The sequence below is a fragment of the Vombatus ursinus genome, unplaced genomic scaffold (genome assembly GCF_900497805.2).
Source record: "Vombatus ursinus unplaced genomic scaffold, bare-nosed wombat genome assembly UNPS02006874.1, whole genome shotgun sequence".
In the NCBI taxonomy this organism is placed as follows: domain Eukaryota; kingdom Metazoa; phylum Chordata; class Mammalia; order Diprotodontia; family Vombatidae; genus Vombatus; species Vombatus ursinus.
The window spans coordinates 5,735,830-5,749,978 of NW_020946652.1; positions in this window are offsets into that span (position 1 = coordinate 5,735,830).

Genomic DNA, 14,149 nt, shown 5'->3' on the forward strand with positions numbered 1-14,149 from the left:
GATCGTGTTTCTCCTCTGCAGGCTAACCACCTCTGCCTTCTTCAGCAGCACCTCCTCCAGCAGGATCGCTGGACCTCCCACCAGCCTCCACCACTTCACCAGCGTCCCTCCTCAAATGCAGTGGCCACAGGCGGACTATCATGACCACAACCAGAGTGGCCATCACTGGCATGTCAATCTAGCTAAGAAAATGAGGGGCTGTGGGAAGCAGAGGGCGCCTGCGGGCAGAAAACTGGTCCTGCCGCGACCCGCTCAAGTCAGTGACCGCTGCTTAGCACGGCAGGCTTCAGAGCAGCTCAGGGGGCAGGCTTCAGAGCAGCTCAGGGAGTCGGAGAAAGCAGCTGGCCAATCTAGGACTGAATAGCCCTCGGGTCATGGTAAGAAAGAGCACTTGGTGACAGTGAATAGTCACAGTGCCTTGGAGCTCGGAAGCGCCGGGCACGGGAGACAGCCCAAGCCCTCAATGTGGGAACAGGGAGTGGTCACTGGCAGATGAGGGTCTGCAGCAGCCCTGACTGGTGCTGCTCTAGAGCTCCCATGACAGATACTCTAGAACCAGAATGAGCAACAAGGAAAATTGTGGTCAGACAGTCTTGAGTGGCAGGTGCAAGGCACCAAGGCCCTGGGGGGCACCAAGGTCCTGGGGGGCACCAAGGCCCTGGGGAGCACCAAGGTCCTGGGCACCAAGGTCCTGGGAAGCACTGTCAGCTTGAATTCAGGAAACCGAGTGGTGTCCTGGCTCTGACGTCTATCTACCAGGAGCGTAATCATGTCACTACTCAGAGTTTTACTGGAAGCCTTTCCCAACCTTCTAAGATGATTCCGATGCCTTCCCTTTGCTAATTATTTCCCATTTATCCTCCATGTGTCATGCTCTGCATCTCTTTGTATGTCGTCACCCTCCTTAGACTGTAAACTCCTTGAGGGCAGACACTCTATTGGTATCCCCAGCACTAAGCACAATAACCTGGCACATAGTAGATGCTTAATAAATGTTTATTGATTGATTAACAATCCAAACATGAAAAACCAAGTGGATGAAGAATTATTGTTGCCCAAATTATGCTATGTGGTTAGGTGGGCAGCACATAGAGTGGGTGGGCCAGTACATCAGTAAGCATATGCATGCATGCATTCATGCATGTATATGTATGTATGTGTAGATATGTGTGTGTACATGTATGCATGTGTGTATATAATTGACACTGCAGATGGGAAATGATCTGAGTCCAGAGATTAATGGGAGGAAGAGAGCACGGCCAATTGAACTTGGGAATAGGGACAGTGCTTTCAACGATATAGGGCCATAGTGCACAGAGAGCCAGGCCTCACTCAAGTCAGAAAGACTCATCTTCCTGAGTTCAAATATGGCCTCAGGCACTTATTAGTTGTGTAAAGTTACTTAACACACTATGCCTCAGTTTCCTCATCTGTAAAATGAGCTGGAGAAGGAAATGGCAAACCAATGAGGGAAGAGGGATGCAAATCGAGGACGACTCAAGTCACCCATGAATCAAGGTTGTAGACAATGCTTACAGACGCCTCCAAGATTCAAATCAATCACCTCCAGGTGCTAGTGATGCCCTTTAAAACATTACCTCACTTCTGTAGTGTGTCTGAGAGAGAGACTGAGAGAAAGAGAGGGGTGGGGGGAGAGACATCTTATCCCTCCCAATGAAGAAATCACAAACTGTTCCATTTCCATTTCTATATCCCAGCATCCAGCGCTATGCCTGGCACAAAGGCAGCATTTACTAAATACTGGTTGATTGATTGGTCATCCAACCAGATGGGAAGGGGGGGAGGAGTGGTGTTTCCCTTATTTTTATATGTTCTATAATTACTTAGTATAAAATTCTTACATACAACCCTTGAATACTAGGAACATTAAAATCCTAAGCTATTAGCCCTTTCTCAATTGTGACAACCCATTTCCCACCTCCAGGCATTTGTACAGGCCACCCTCTGGTCCTGGAATCCTCCTCTCTGCCTTTCAGATCCATCTCTTTCTTTTCAGGTGCCTCTCTTAGGTGGAGACTTCCATCAACGCCCCATGTCCTCTTCCTTCTCAATTTTCTCAGAGCTTTGTCCCTGGATCTCTCCTCTGCCCTCACAATATAATGGTTTTAGCTGTAATTAAAACTTTTATTTGAGCCCAGCATGATTTCTTGTAAACTTAGTAGTCTTTTCTTCAGGGTCCAGCTCTGTTGCTTGGTGACTTATAAAAGCCAGCCCAAAGCTCCCTTTGACTGTGGGTTCAAGCTACATGTTGCTGGCTTTCTGGACAATGACGATTCAGTGATGTACTTGGGTAACGCAGGGCAAGGTGAGTTCAGACAAGCTCCTTCAAAGGCATCAAAGTAAAAAAACCCACCTACTGCTGCTCCCTGTGGTCACGTGGAGACCACCACAAAGCCAATGGTCAGTGCCTACCTGCCTTCCTGGAAGCCTTAGCAATTAGGGTCAGCTGGCATCTAAGCTGCCAGCCCATGCCTTCCCTGGTGCTCTGAGAGTTCTTCCCTGATTCTTCTAATCTTCCCCACCCTACCCCCACCCAACCCTCTGGCTGGCACTGACTTCATGTACAGGTTGCCCCAGACCTCTCCTTAGGCACACTCTGCCCCCTTAGGACTCAGGAGCACCTGTAGGTCTGGGGTTGTGAGCCTCCTAAGCTCTCCTGTCCAAGGGGGTACATGGGTGCCCCTCCTTCTGACCGGATGCAACACCATGGCTTTGTTCCATGATGTCTCAGAGCCCCACGGAACTTCCGACTTCCACAGACAATGCTTTCTCAGCCTCAGAAAAAGCAGAAATCCACTAACTACCAAATATTTTGGCCTCTGCCTTTCCAGCCTTGACTTTCCCACTGCTGTTTCTCGTAGGAATTCGTTTTACTTTTTGCTCCAGGCCCAGATAATCAACAGCCACATTCTTCTTTAACAGAAAAATCATATCAGATCCCCCCTGCTGTCTGGTCTAGTCAGTGACAGTCAGAGAAAGGGACAGGATGGGCCCAGACCCCAGTTCTCCCAGCCTGCATTGTCATGGCTCCATCACAGACACAGTGAGGGCCAGTGCCCAGACTGGGCTGAAGGGAAGCGGAGAGGGGACCGCAGCTCAGAACAATCGACCTTTTGACTACAGCAAAATTTTAAAGAAAAAATGAAACCCACTCTCGGCGACAGAGACTGGGTAGTGGGCCTGGGAAGAAGATACAGCCAACTTGGCACCTGGACACAGTTTGTTTGTCAGACACTCATTTATCAATTTGATCTGGCACAGCTCGAATGTTCACATAACATCCGAGCGTTTGACGTGGGACTTTATTCCCTCTTTTGCTTCCTCATTTTATTATCAAGAGCGTGGGCAGGGGGAGTGGTAGAAGGGGTGTTCGTTGGTGTTTTTTGGAGTCAAAGGGCTTTCTTGGCCCTTACAACCTGTGCGACCCTCTTCTCTGCAGGCTGCTCAGCTTTCTCATTCCTTTCCAGCGCCAGTTAGACCAGAAGACCGTTGAGAGCTTTCCCCATGCTCTTCTTGGATGTGCTGAATGACCTTTCAGCCTTAAACTGAGGCCATGAGATCATCCCAGATGAAAGTTTCAGGAACCAAGACAGACCAGAACGAGATGATCACATAGCTGACTGAAAGGTGCCGGACACATGAGCTCCCAAGGCACCTCTTGGCTGGGGATTAGCGCTTCAGTTAAAGCTTTTCACTTGGCTGCACCAACAGTCACCTGAAAGGCTCTCAGCCAGCAAGGTGCTTCCCACACTTGCCTTAAACTGATGCAAGATTTCTTGGAAGAGGTGGCAGCAGTCATGACTCAGTCCAGTAGAGGGCGTGTGCTCCCGGCCAGGCCACAGAGGTATTCCTCATCCCAGATCAATGGTGGATCATGGTCCTCCAGAAACTCCTGTTTGCTGATAACACTGTAACAACGATTATTAAGCTTACAATGTGAGAAATACACTGTTGAATAAGAAGAAACCCCTTATTTTACGTTCTGACACAGACTCAGAATCTCATCGCTGGAACGCATTTTGGAGGTCACCTCGTCTGAGCTCCACCCAATCTGGAATCTCTCACACAACACACCTGAGGAATGGTACCCAAGCCTTGGCTTGTAATGGGGTTCTGCTCTCCCCAGCAGAGCACACACAGACACTCTGTTTCCAGTACACCAGGTGGAATCTCTGGGGGGGTCAGGAGTCCAGCCTTGTGACTCATTGGCTGGGAGTTTTCTAATATGCTGCTGAGCTAGAGAAACTGATGATGACATGAGGTGCCACACCTGGGAGAAGAGGCGGCTTCCAGCTGGGCCCTCTTAGATATAGGCTTCCAGATGACAAGATGTGATCTCACGGAGGGGTAGAGAAGGATGGCCCTCTCTACCCACTCCCAAGATAATGGTCCCCCAAGCCCCACATGGAGTGTGGACTCAACTGGCCAGGCTTGTATCGGAGCTTCTGGCTGCCTTCCCTCCCCTGAGTCTTTCCTTCCTTTGGCACCATGGGTCTACAGCAATGCCAGCCTGTGTCTCCCTCTTCCCTAGCATCCAAGCAGGAGAAAGGAGAGAGTGACTGAGCAGTGGCAGGAATGGGGTGGCTCCAAGGAAAGAGCCAGAACTGGAAAGAGGACATGGGGATTTTGAGCAGCTCAGCACACTGAACCAGTAGATGGTAGCAAGGCTAATTAGTCATGCAGGACATGTTTATGTCCCTGCCAAGCATGGCTCCCCGCAGACTGCCTCAGCTGTGACACATTGTTACCGAATTCTGTTCTTATCATTCTGCGGTGAGTGCTAGGATTCTCTCCTGCTTAGCACTCATCCCTCTGTGTAAGAATAAGCTACCTGTCCTATACCTGATTCAGGTCTGTACATTGTTGTCCCTTTTCACTCCCTCTATCATGTGGAGAAATTCCTTAGAATGTTCAGTCTGCAAATAGTTCTATAATTAGCAACTTTCCTTGGGATCCAAGGTAGAGGCAATGAACGTGAGACCCGGGGAGCCTCCTATCGATGACCATGATGCAGGACTGCATGTCTGAGGAATGGAACAGGGACTGGTGCGGGTCATAGGACCCAGGAGTTCCAGTCAGCTGGCTGCCTCTGGCCTATACCATAAGTATAAAGAGGGATGACTGCAATCAACCTTGAGTGTCTAATTTATTTTGGAGAGCCCCACAGATGGTCAGGAATTACCTGCTCGTGTTTCCTATCTTTTGAACTGAGCTTACTTATCCTAGTGTTGAGCGGAACAACTCGGTGGCACAGTGAATAGAACACTGGCCCTAGAATCCAGAAGACCTGAGTTCAAATCTGTCCTCAGATATTTACTAGCTGTGTGACCCTGGGCAAGTCATTTAACTTCAATCTGCCTCAGTTTCCTCATGGTAAAATGGGGAATAAACATAGCACTTACCTCCCACAGTTGTAGTGAGGACCAAATGAAATACTATTTTAAAGTGCTTTGCAAATTTTTAAGTATTATATAAATGCTAGCTTTGTGGTTCATATGCTAGAAGATGAAGACCCTTAGCAAGAAGGAGAGGGCAGCTAGGTGGCTTAGCGGATAGAGCACTGGCCTGGGAAATCAGGAAGACTCATCTCTCTCTTCAGACCCTTAATAGCTGTTTGACCCTGGACGAGTCACTCAACAGTATTTGCCTCAGTTTCTTCATCTGTCAAATGAGCTGGAGAAGGAAATGGCAAACCCCTCCAGGGTCTCTGCCAAGAAAACCCCCCATGGGGTCACAAAGAGTTGGACGCCACTGAGCAACAAAAGTGAGAAGGTGCCCGCCGGACCCCGGAGCAGCCCGTCGTTGCTGGAAACCTTCAGTTGTTCAGAAGTGTTTTCTTGTACTGAGCTCAACTTTACCCTTTTGCGATGCCCCTGCTTCCAGTTCTGCCCTCTGGGGCCCAGCAGAGTCAGGCTAATGACTCTGGCGTGAGACAGCCCTTCACATGCGTGAACACAGTTCTCAGGCCCTCCTGAGTTTTCTCTTTTCCAGGTTAGTGTCACAGGGCCTCCAATTGATTCTTATATGACATCGACTGAAAATCCTCCTCCACCCTGGCCACCCTCCTCTGGACACTGACCACCTTGTCCATGTCTCTCTGAAAATGTAGTGCGGAGAGCAGAACACGATGTTCCCAGGTGTAGCCTGGCTGGGCGCAGGCGCCATCACCTTCCGGGCCCTGGCGCCATGCTTCCTGGGCAGTCATTCAGAGAGATGCTGGAAGATTGGAATGAGGACTAGGGCATGAGGTCCGTTTCTAGCCCAGCCAGCACCTGTTTTCTTAGCAAAATTAGTAAAAATACACAGTGGGCAGCTTATTTCTTCAAAGGACTTACAAAGAGAAATAAATTCATACCAAGTTTGTATATTCTTGGTCTAGAGAAATTGTAGAAGTAGAAAGTCTTCGGCCATTGTAGGTTCCTGCTGTGTTGCACAGCCAGCTCCTTCTTTCATGCTCACCATCTTTGTCATTCTAATGTGCTAAAACCATCCTGCTGACAATTTCAGGATCCACATCAAAATTCAAGTCAATAATAATGCTGTTTTCAATAGAGTGTCTTTGAGGCAAAGATACAAGTGCACCCCCTTGTGGCTTGATAGGCTCTTGCGAGCTCTCTTTCTCTCTCTGTCTCTCTCTGTCTCTCTCTGTCTTTCTCTCTCTCTGTCCCCCTCCCTGCCTCCTCCCCCCTTTCTCCTTCTCCCTCCCCCTCTCATATTAACAGATGTTCCTCCCAGAAACTCCCTCTCATCCAGAGAGGTCACTGTCATTGCAAAAAGGCCACAGTCAACAAGCATTAAATGCTTACTAGGGACCAGACAGCTAACTGCTGATGTTACAAAGAAAAGTAAAAAATAGTCCTTGCCCTCAAAGCCTTTGCAATCTAATGGGGGAGGGTGGTGGTGGAGGAGGGTCCAAACAAGGCGTGTATAGGATACATTGGAGAAATCTCGGAGGGAAGGCACTAGCTTTACTGGGGCCTGGAGAAGGCTTCTTGCAGAGGGTGGAATTTTTGTTGAGATTTGAAGGAAGAAAAAGAATCCAAAAAGCAGAACTAAGGAGGGAGAGAGTTCTAGGTAAGGGGGACAGCCAGTGAAAAGGTTTGGAATTGGAAGGTGTGTGAGGAATAGCAAGGAAGCCACAGGCGCTGGATGGACGGCCAAATTTGTGGAGGGGAATTAAATGTAAGAAGACTGGGAAGGCAGGAAGGGGCTGACGCTATGAAGGGCTTTGAATGCCAGAAGATCTAGATTGGGTCCTGGAGGTAAGAGGGAGCCATGGGAATTTAATAAGTGGAGAGGTAAGAGTCAGACTCGTGCTTTAGGAAAATCCCTTTGGCAGTTGAGTAGATAAATTGGAATGGGGAGAGACTTGAGGCAGGGAGATCAACCAGAAGGCCATGGCAATACTTCAGTCAGTCAATAAACATTTATTTAACATTTACTATGTGCCAGGCTCTCTGCTCAGTGTGCTCCAGGCATGGGGTGACGAGTGTATGCACCAGAGTAGTGGCGACATCAGAAGACAGGGAAGGGTCCATGAAAGAGACATCGCAAAGGTAAAACAGACAAGTGTTGGCTACAGATGGAATGTAAGGGGTCAGAGAGAGTGGACAGTGGAAGATGGCACACAGGTTTGCAAGCTGGGATGACTGGAAGATAGTGCTGCCCTCCACAACAATAGGGAGGTTTGGAACGGGGAAAGGGGCCTTGGCAGAAAGACTCGGTCTCAGCCACGTTGATTTTAAGATGTCTACAGGACACCCAGTTTAAGAGGTACATTAGGTGGCTGGATATGTGAGAATGGAGATCAGGAGGGAGGTTAGGCCTATGAATAATCGTCTGCATGAAAATTATAAATGAATCGGTGGAAGCTGATGAAACCACCAAGCAAAGCATTATCAAAGGAAAAGAGGAGAAGGCTCAGAAGGAGCCTTGGGGGACACTACAAGTGGCGAGGGCCACGAGGATGAAGTTTTGGCAAAAGGGACTGAGAAGTCCCAGTCACGACCTAGAGCAGAACAGCAGGAGGGAGGATCTGGAGAAAGGGGGATCAGTTGTGTCAGAGGCTGCAGAGAGGTCAAGAACAATGAGGACAAAGAAAAAGGTCACCAGAGGTAACCATGAAGAGGTTACCTAATGAGGAATGATCAAGTCAGAAGACAGATTGTAGACGGTTCAGAAGAGTGAGAAGAGAGGAAGTGGGCACACCAGAAGGCAGGAGAGTGGTGAGTCAACAGCTGGCAAGGTGAGATGGAGCCAGTGAGGGCTTTGGAAGATGAGGGAGATGTGGGCATGGTGTGGTTTAGGGGTTCAGAGGTGCTGGGACCCCAAAATCACAACATGCGGGTCCTGCCCGAAAGAATTCTACCCAAGCCTTCTTTCAGCCAAAGACAAGGTTTATTAGAACATCTGTCATATTGGGCAGACTCTTAAGGAGTCTGAACATTAGTAAACTATTGGCTAGATTATAAGAATCTGACCGGTGGCTAGGTTATAAGAACCCCAGCAGTGGCTAGATTTTAAGAATCTAAGCAGTGGCTAAATTATAAGAATCTGAGCCTCTTAACAGAGACAAGATGGACCTTATATACAGAAAGACTGTGGGAGGGATCTAGGCCAAGCAGTCCATGAGGTAATAGAATTATTGGGAAGTGGCCTGGGGCCATAGGGAGGCAAGCCGACTGAGGGGGGGATTATAGCCTCAAACAAAAGCCAGAGATTTGGCTGGGAGAATTGGGAAATTGGGTGTAGCCACAAAGAAAGGCCAGTTGATAGGATTATAGCCTCAGGCCAGAGATTTGGCCATATGGCAAAGTCTAGGGTTTTTCCTTTCTAGGGCCCAGATCCCAACCCCATCAGGCACATTGGTAGGCAGCAGGGAAGCAACCAGGAGGCAGAGAGACACTGATAAGTAATAGGAGAGTAAGACTGACAGAGGGGCCAGTCTGCTAGAGAAGACTGAAATGGGCTCCCTTGTATCTGTCCAGGGGTTTGCCTTGGCAAGGAGAAGGGACGCAGGAGGGGAGGAGACTGGCAGAAAGCACCCAGGCGATGGGAGATGAAGAACTAGGGAGAATAGGAGCTTCATGGCCTCAAGTTTTTTTCAGTGAGACATGAGACAAGGTGCTCAGCTGACAGGGGGAGAGGAGGAAGAGCCATGGAAAGTTGGTGGAGAGATGAAAAGATCTGGAAGAGCCACCTCCGTGATGAGTGGCATAGGGAGTCAGCGTGGGAGGTTTGAGGAGTGAAAATGATGAGGATGGGATCTAGACCCCAACAAGGAAAAACCCTGGACTTTGCCGCAAGGCCAAATCTCTGGCATTCGCCTGAGGCTATAATCCCATCAACTGGCCTTTCTTTGTGGCTACACCCAATTTCCCAATTCTCTGTTACCCTTAACCTAGCCTAGACCTCTCTATGGCCCCAGGCTACTTCCCACCCTTAATCCTATCTTGACTCCTTTCTCCCTTGGCCACCCCTGGAGTTCTATTACCTCACAGACTACTTGGCCACTCCTAGATCCCTCCTTTAGTCTTTCTGTATATAAGGTCCATCTTGTCTCCATTAATATGCTTGAATTCTTATAATCTAGCCACTGGTCAGATTTTTACAATCTAGCCAATAGCTCACAGATGCTCAGATTCCTTAAGAGTCTGGTTAATATGGCGGATCTTTAATAAACCTTGTTTTTGGCTGAAAGAAGGGTTGAATTCTTTCGGGCAGGACCTGCATGTCGTGATTTTGGGGTTCAAGCACCTCTAGACCTCATCATATGCTTCCTGGAAGAGCTGCCATGACACCGTGATGAGTGGGACAGGGAGTCAATAAGGGAATTGTGAAAAGCCAGCCTTGCTGCAGTGAGGGGAGCCCCAGCTGATATTACATAACATCAGTTAGGAGCACATTCATCTACCCTGGGTCATGATTTACTCTTGATGAATTCCACAGAACATGACTAGGAGTGAAGGCAGCAGATGGGAAGAAATCCAAGGTTGGCACTTGTCAGGGTATGATTGGCAGTAGGGTCCAGGATGGTAGGAATCGACCAAGAGGTCAAGATGGGGAGAAGAGGAGAGAGAGTGGCTAGTGCAGGGGAGATGGCCTGGATCAAGGGATTAGCGGTCAAGGTGAGGATAAAGAAAAGGGTTTGGAATTTCCAAGGCAAAGGAGAGGCAGAATGACAACAGATTGTGATAAGAGAATTTCCAAATTCAGGAACATGGAAGTGGTGCATTTGTGGGTGTTTGGTGTGGAGTGGAGAAGTAGGAAAGTAGGGAAATAAGTAAATTGAGGAACTTGGAGATTGAGGTATGGGGAGGAGTATCACTGTGAAAGTTGAAGTCCCCTAGTATGAGGACAGGATTTGGAGAGGGGAGATAGGCTATGAGTCAGGCCCTGAATTCCCTGAGGAAGGAAGCAGAATGTCCTAGGAACCAGTAAATAACAGCCACCAGAGTCTAGGTTGGGTGATAAACATAAATTAGATGCACCTTTTGAGTTGAATGGTTCTACTCCTTAGGGATAGTGGCAGAAGAAGAGTCTTCAAGTACAAATGGGAGACGAGGAATATTGGAAATATGAGTGAAAATGCATCCAGAATTGTAAAGGGTGGCTGGAGATGTTGGGTCATTGGGAAGGAACTGATGCAGTCTAGAGGTTAGGGGTCTTGGAATCCCAAAATCACAACACCCAAGTCCTGCCCGAAAGAATTCGACCCAAGCCTTCTTGCAGCTAAAAACAAGGTTTATTGAAGATTCGCCATATTAGCTAGACTCTTGAGGAGTCTGAGCATCTGTGGGCTATTGGCTAGATTGTAAGAATCAGAGCATCTTAACGGAGACAAGATGGATCTTATATACAGAAAGACTGTGGGAGGGATCCAGGAGTGGCCAAGTAATTTGGGGTGACTGGAGGAAGGGTCTAAGGAAGATCTGAATGGGAGTGGCCAGTAAACTGGAGTGAACAGAACTCCTGGGACCTGGACCGTGGCCAAGAGAGAATGGAGCCTAGCTAGGATTAAGTGTGGGAAGTGGCCAGGGGTGGTAGGGAGGGCTAGGCTAGGTTAAGGGTAACAGAGAATTGGGAGATTAGCCACAATGAAAGGCCAGTGGATGGGATTATAGCCTCAGGGGAACCCCAGAGATTTGGCCAAGTGGGAAAGTCCAGGGTCTTTCCTTTCTGGAGTCTAGCTCCCATCCTCATCAGTGCCATGCTAGCATTTCCTTACAAGCACACCCATGCAAGAGTTGAAGTTTCTAGAGATTCACACAAGCCTTTTCTTTCCCTTGGTGAGTCCTTCAGACTTAGCATTCTTGTGAAAGGCAAGGTCGATGTTTTCTCCCCAGTCCTAGGTTTCTTGCTTCGCAGCTCAGCGACCCAAGGATGGGGGTATTGATTGCCTCATTTTATAGATGAAGAAACTAAGGCACAGAGCACATAAGCCATGTTCTAGTGAGGGCCAGAGGCAAGATTCAAACCCAGGTCTCTCCAGAGTCCAAGGGCAGCCCTTTCCACTATACTGTCTCCTCTCCAGATGAAGGAACACTTCTTGCAGACAATGGCAGCTGCTGGTGCCCAAGCTGGCTTGGCCGAGAACCTGCTCATTCCAAATCAAAGGGAGAAGCCACACCTAAAGTAAAGTCTCCAGCAGGAACCTCCAAGAACACAACAGGTAGTTTGCCAGTGGGTTACGCCTGGGTAGCGAGCCATAGCCACACTCACAGGAACACAAGGTGAGCTCAGAGCGACAACCAGGAAGGCTTGCACCAAGGCCAAGTACCACAAATCACGTTCAGAGCAAGTGGCTGGCGTCCCCAGAGGGTAGGCCAGGGAGGGAGGTTTGTCTTGGCAGACAGAGTCCCAAGTATTTCATATAGTCTGCAGTGATTTTAAATGGTATGATCCTTTCTTTAAATAACAATTTCCAAAGTAGGAAGGGGCACCACCTTTCACTATTATCACCAGACAGATCTTCACATATTTGGAGAAAACTTTGGTCTCGCTACTAAGTCTTCGTGGCTAAGTTCCACCTCCTCTGTTGTCTCCTCGGTCTCCATGCAATAGGATATTAAGGCCCTTTATCATCCTATCCTGGTCAGCATCCCCTGGGTGCTCTCTAGTTACCATTGTCCTTCCTAACAGTGATCCACAGAATCTCTCCCAATACTCCATGAGCTGTCTGACTGGGGCAGCGGACACTACGGCTATTTATTCTCTAGCTTGGCCTGAACATTATTCCTCTCCTAATTCAGCCTAACATTTCATTAGCTTCTTGCCTGAAAGATAACTCTCTGACTTAGACCAAGCTCACAGCCCACTAAAAAACGCACAGATTTTTGTGTTAGACGGACTGCACTCTCCAATGACAACGAGCTCATAAAAACAACCATCGCAGCAACAAATCCATGTTGTAAACACAAGAGGAAAAGGAGGACAGTGTGAACGCTAATGCTTAAAGCCAATACACCCAGTTTCTGGATTGGAGTTAGCAAACCGTAAATAACAGAAGCTTACAGACAGCAGCAAAAACGGTTGACGATCCCTGGGTTTTCTATTCACCTTGAATTCTTCATTTTTTAAAAGTTTCCTTGTCCTATGCTCCTGTTCCTATAGTGAGGCTCATACTGTTGACTCAGTACGGATCCTTAAATCTGCACCATCCGAGGATCTGTCAGAGGAACAGGATGATTTAACGAGAGGAGGAGAAGGTTCCGACGGGTCACAAGAGCTGCCTCCCAGCACTAGACGGGCTCTCCTGGAGAAGAGGAATTGCCCCCGGGGCAGAACCAACAGCCAGAGGGGAATGGGACAGCTGGAAAAACTTGCTAGCATCTGGAGCCCCCAAAAGGGGAAGGAGCCACCTGGGGAAGCAATGGGTGTCCCCTCCTTCGACGTCCCCCGGTAGAGGCTCAGCGACTGCTTCTGCTGGAGCAGGGATTCTATAGGCGGCTGCTGCAGGTCTCTCAGGCTGGGATTCTGTGATCCTGTGATGGCCTTTGAGGGATCACCAAGCTCAAGCCATGAGCATGTTTGTAGGCAGCATCTATGGAGCGACTGAAGACAACAGACTGAGACAGAAAAGGGAGAGAAAGGGAGGAGGGAGAGGGAGAAAAGAGAGAGGGAAAAGAGACAGGGAGAGAGAGATAGGGAGAGAGAGAAAGAGGGGGAGATAGGGAGGGAAGGAGGGAGGGAGAAAGGAAGGGAGGGAGAGAGGTGGAGAGGGAGAGGGAGAGGGAGGAGGAGGGAGGGAGGGAAAGAGAGGGACAGAGAGAGGGAAAGGGAGAGGGAGAGGGAGGGAGGGAGGGAGAGGGACAGGGAGAGGGAGGGAGGGAGGGAGGAGGAGGGAGGGAGAGAGAGAGAGAGGGAGCCGGAGACAGAGACAGAAGAATCTCCTGGCTCTGGAATCAAGCGCAGTCAGAGACACTGGCCTGGCAGGTTGAAGAAGGAAAAGAATGTTTGGAACTGCCATTGAGGGAAGTGGATTAGAGAGTTAATGAAGGGAAAATAAAAGTTTTGCCAGGTAGGAAGGGGATCCCAGTTGAAATCAGGCTATAAGGGCAGCCAGGTGGTACAGGGTGTAGAGTGCTGGAGTTGGAGTCAAGAAAACCTGAGTTCAAATCCTGCCTCAGACACGTCCTAGCTATGTGTCCCTGGGCAGATTTCTTAACTCTGCTCAGCCTCAGTTTCCTCCTTTGTAAAATGAGTACAGTAGCCCCAACACCACAGGATTCTGGGAGCATCAAATGCAATAACATGCAAGGTACTTTGCAAACCTTAAAGCACTATGTGAACACTAGTTATTATTATGAGATAATGTCCGCTTGTAGTGGACTCAGTCAGTACAGTGGGTTGTGTTTCCAGTTGCACTTAGGAGCTGGAGATAGCAGGTAGAGAAGCCAGAGAGTTGGGATGGCCTGGGGAAAAACACTGGCAGGGCGAAGATACAGAAGGACAATGGGGTAAAGGATGCAAGATGGTGAAACCAACTGGATCACTCATGGGTCAAGGCTGCACATTGAGGAAAGTGAGGCCAGAGCAGGGGTGGAGGGGTGGAGAGATGGAGGAACAGAGAGATAGAGGGATAGAGGGATGTAGGCATGGAGGGATGGGGATGGAAAGATGGAGAGAC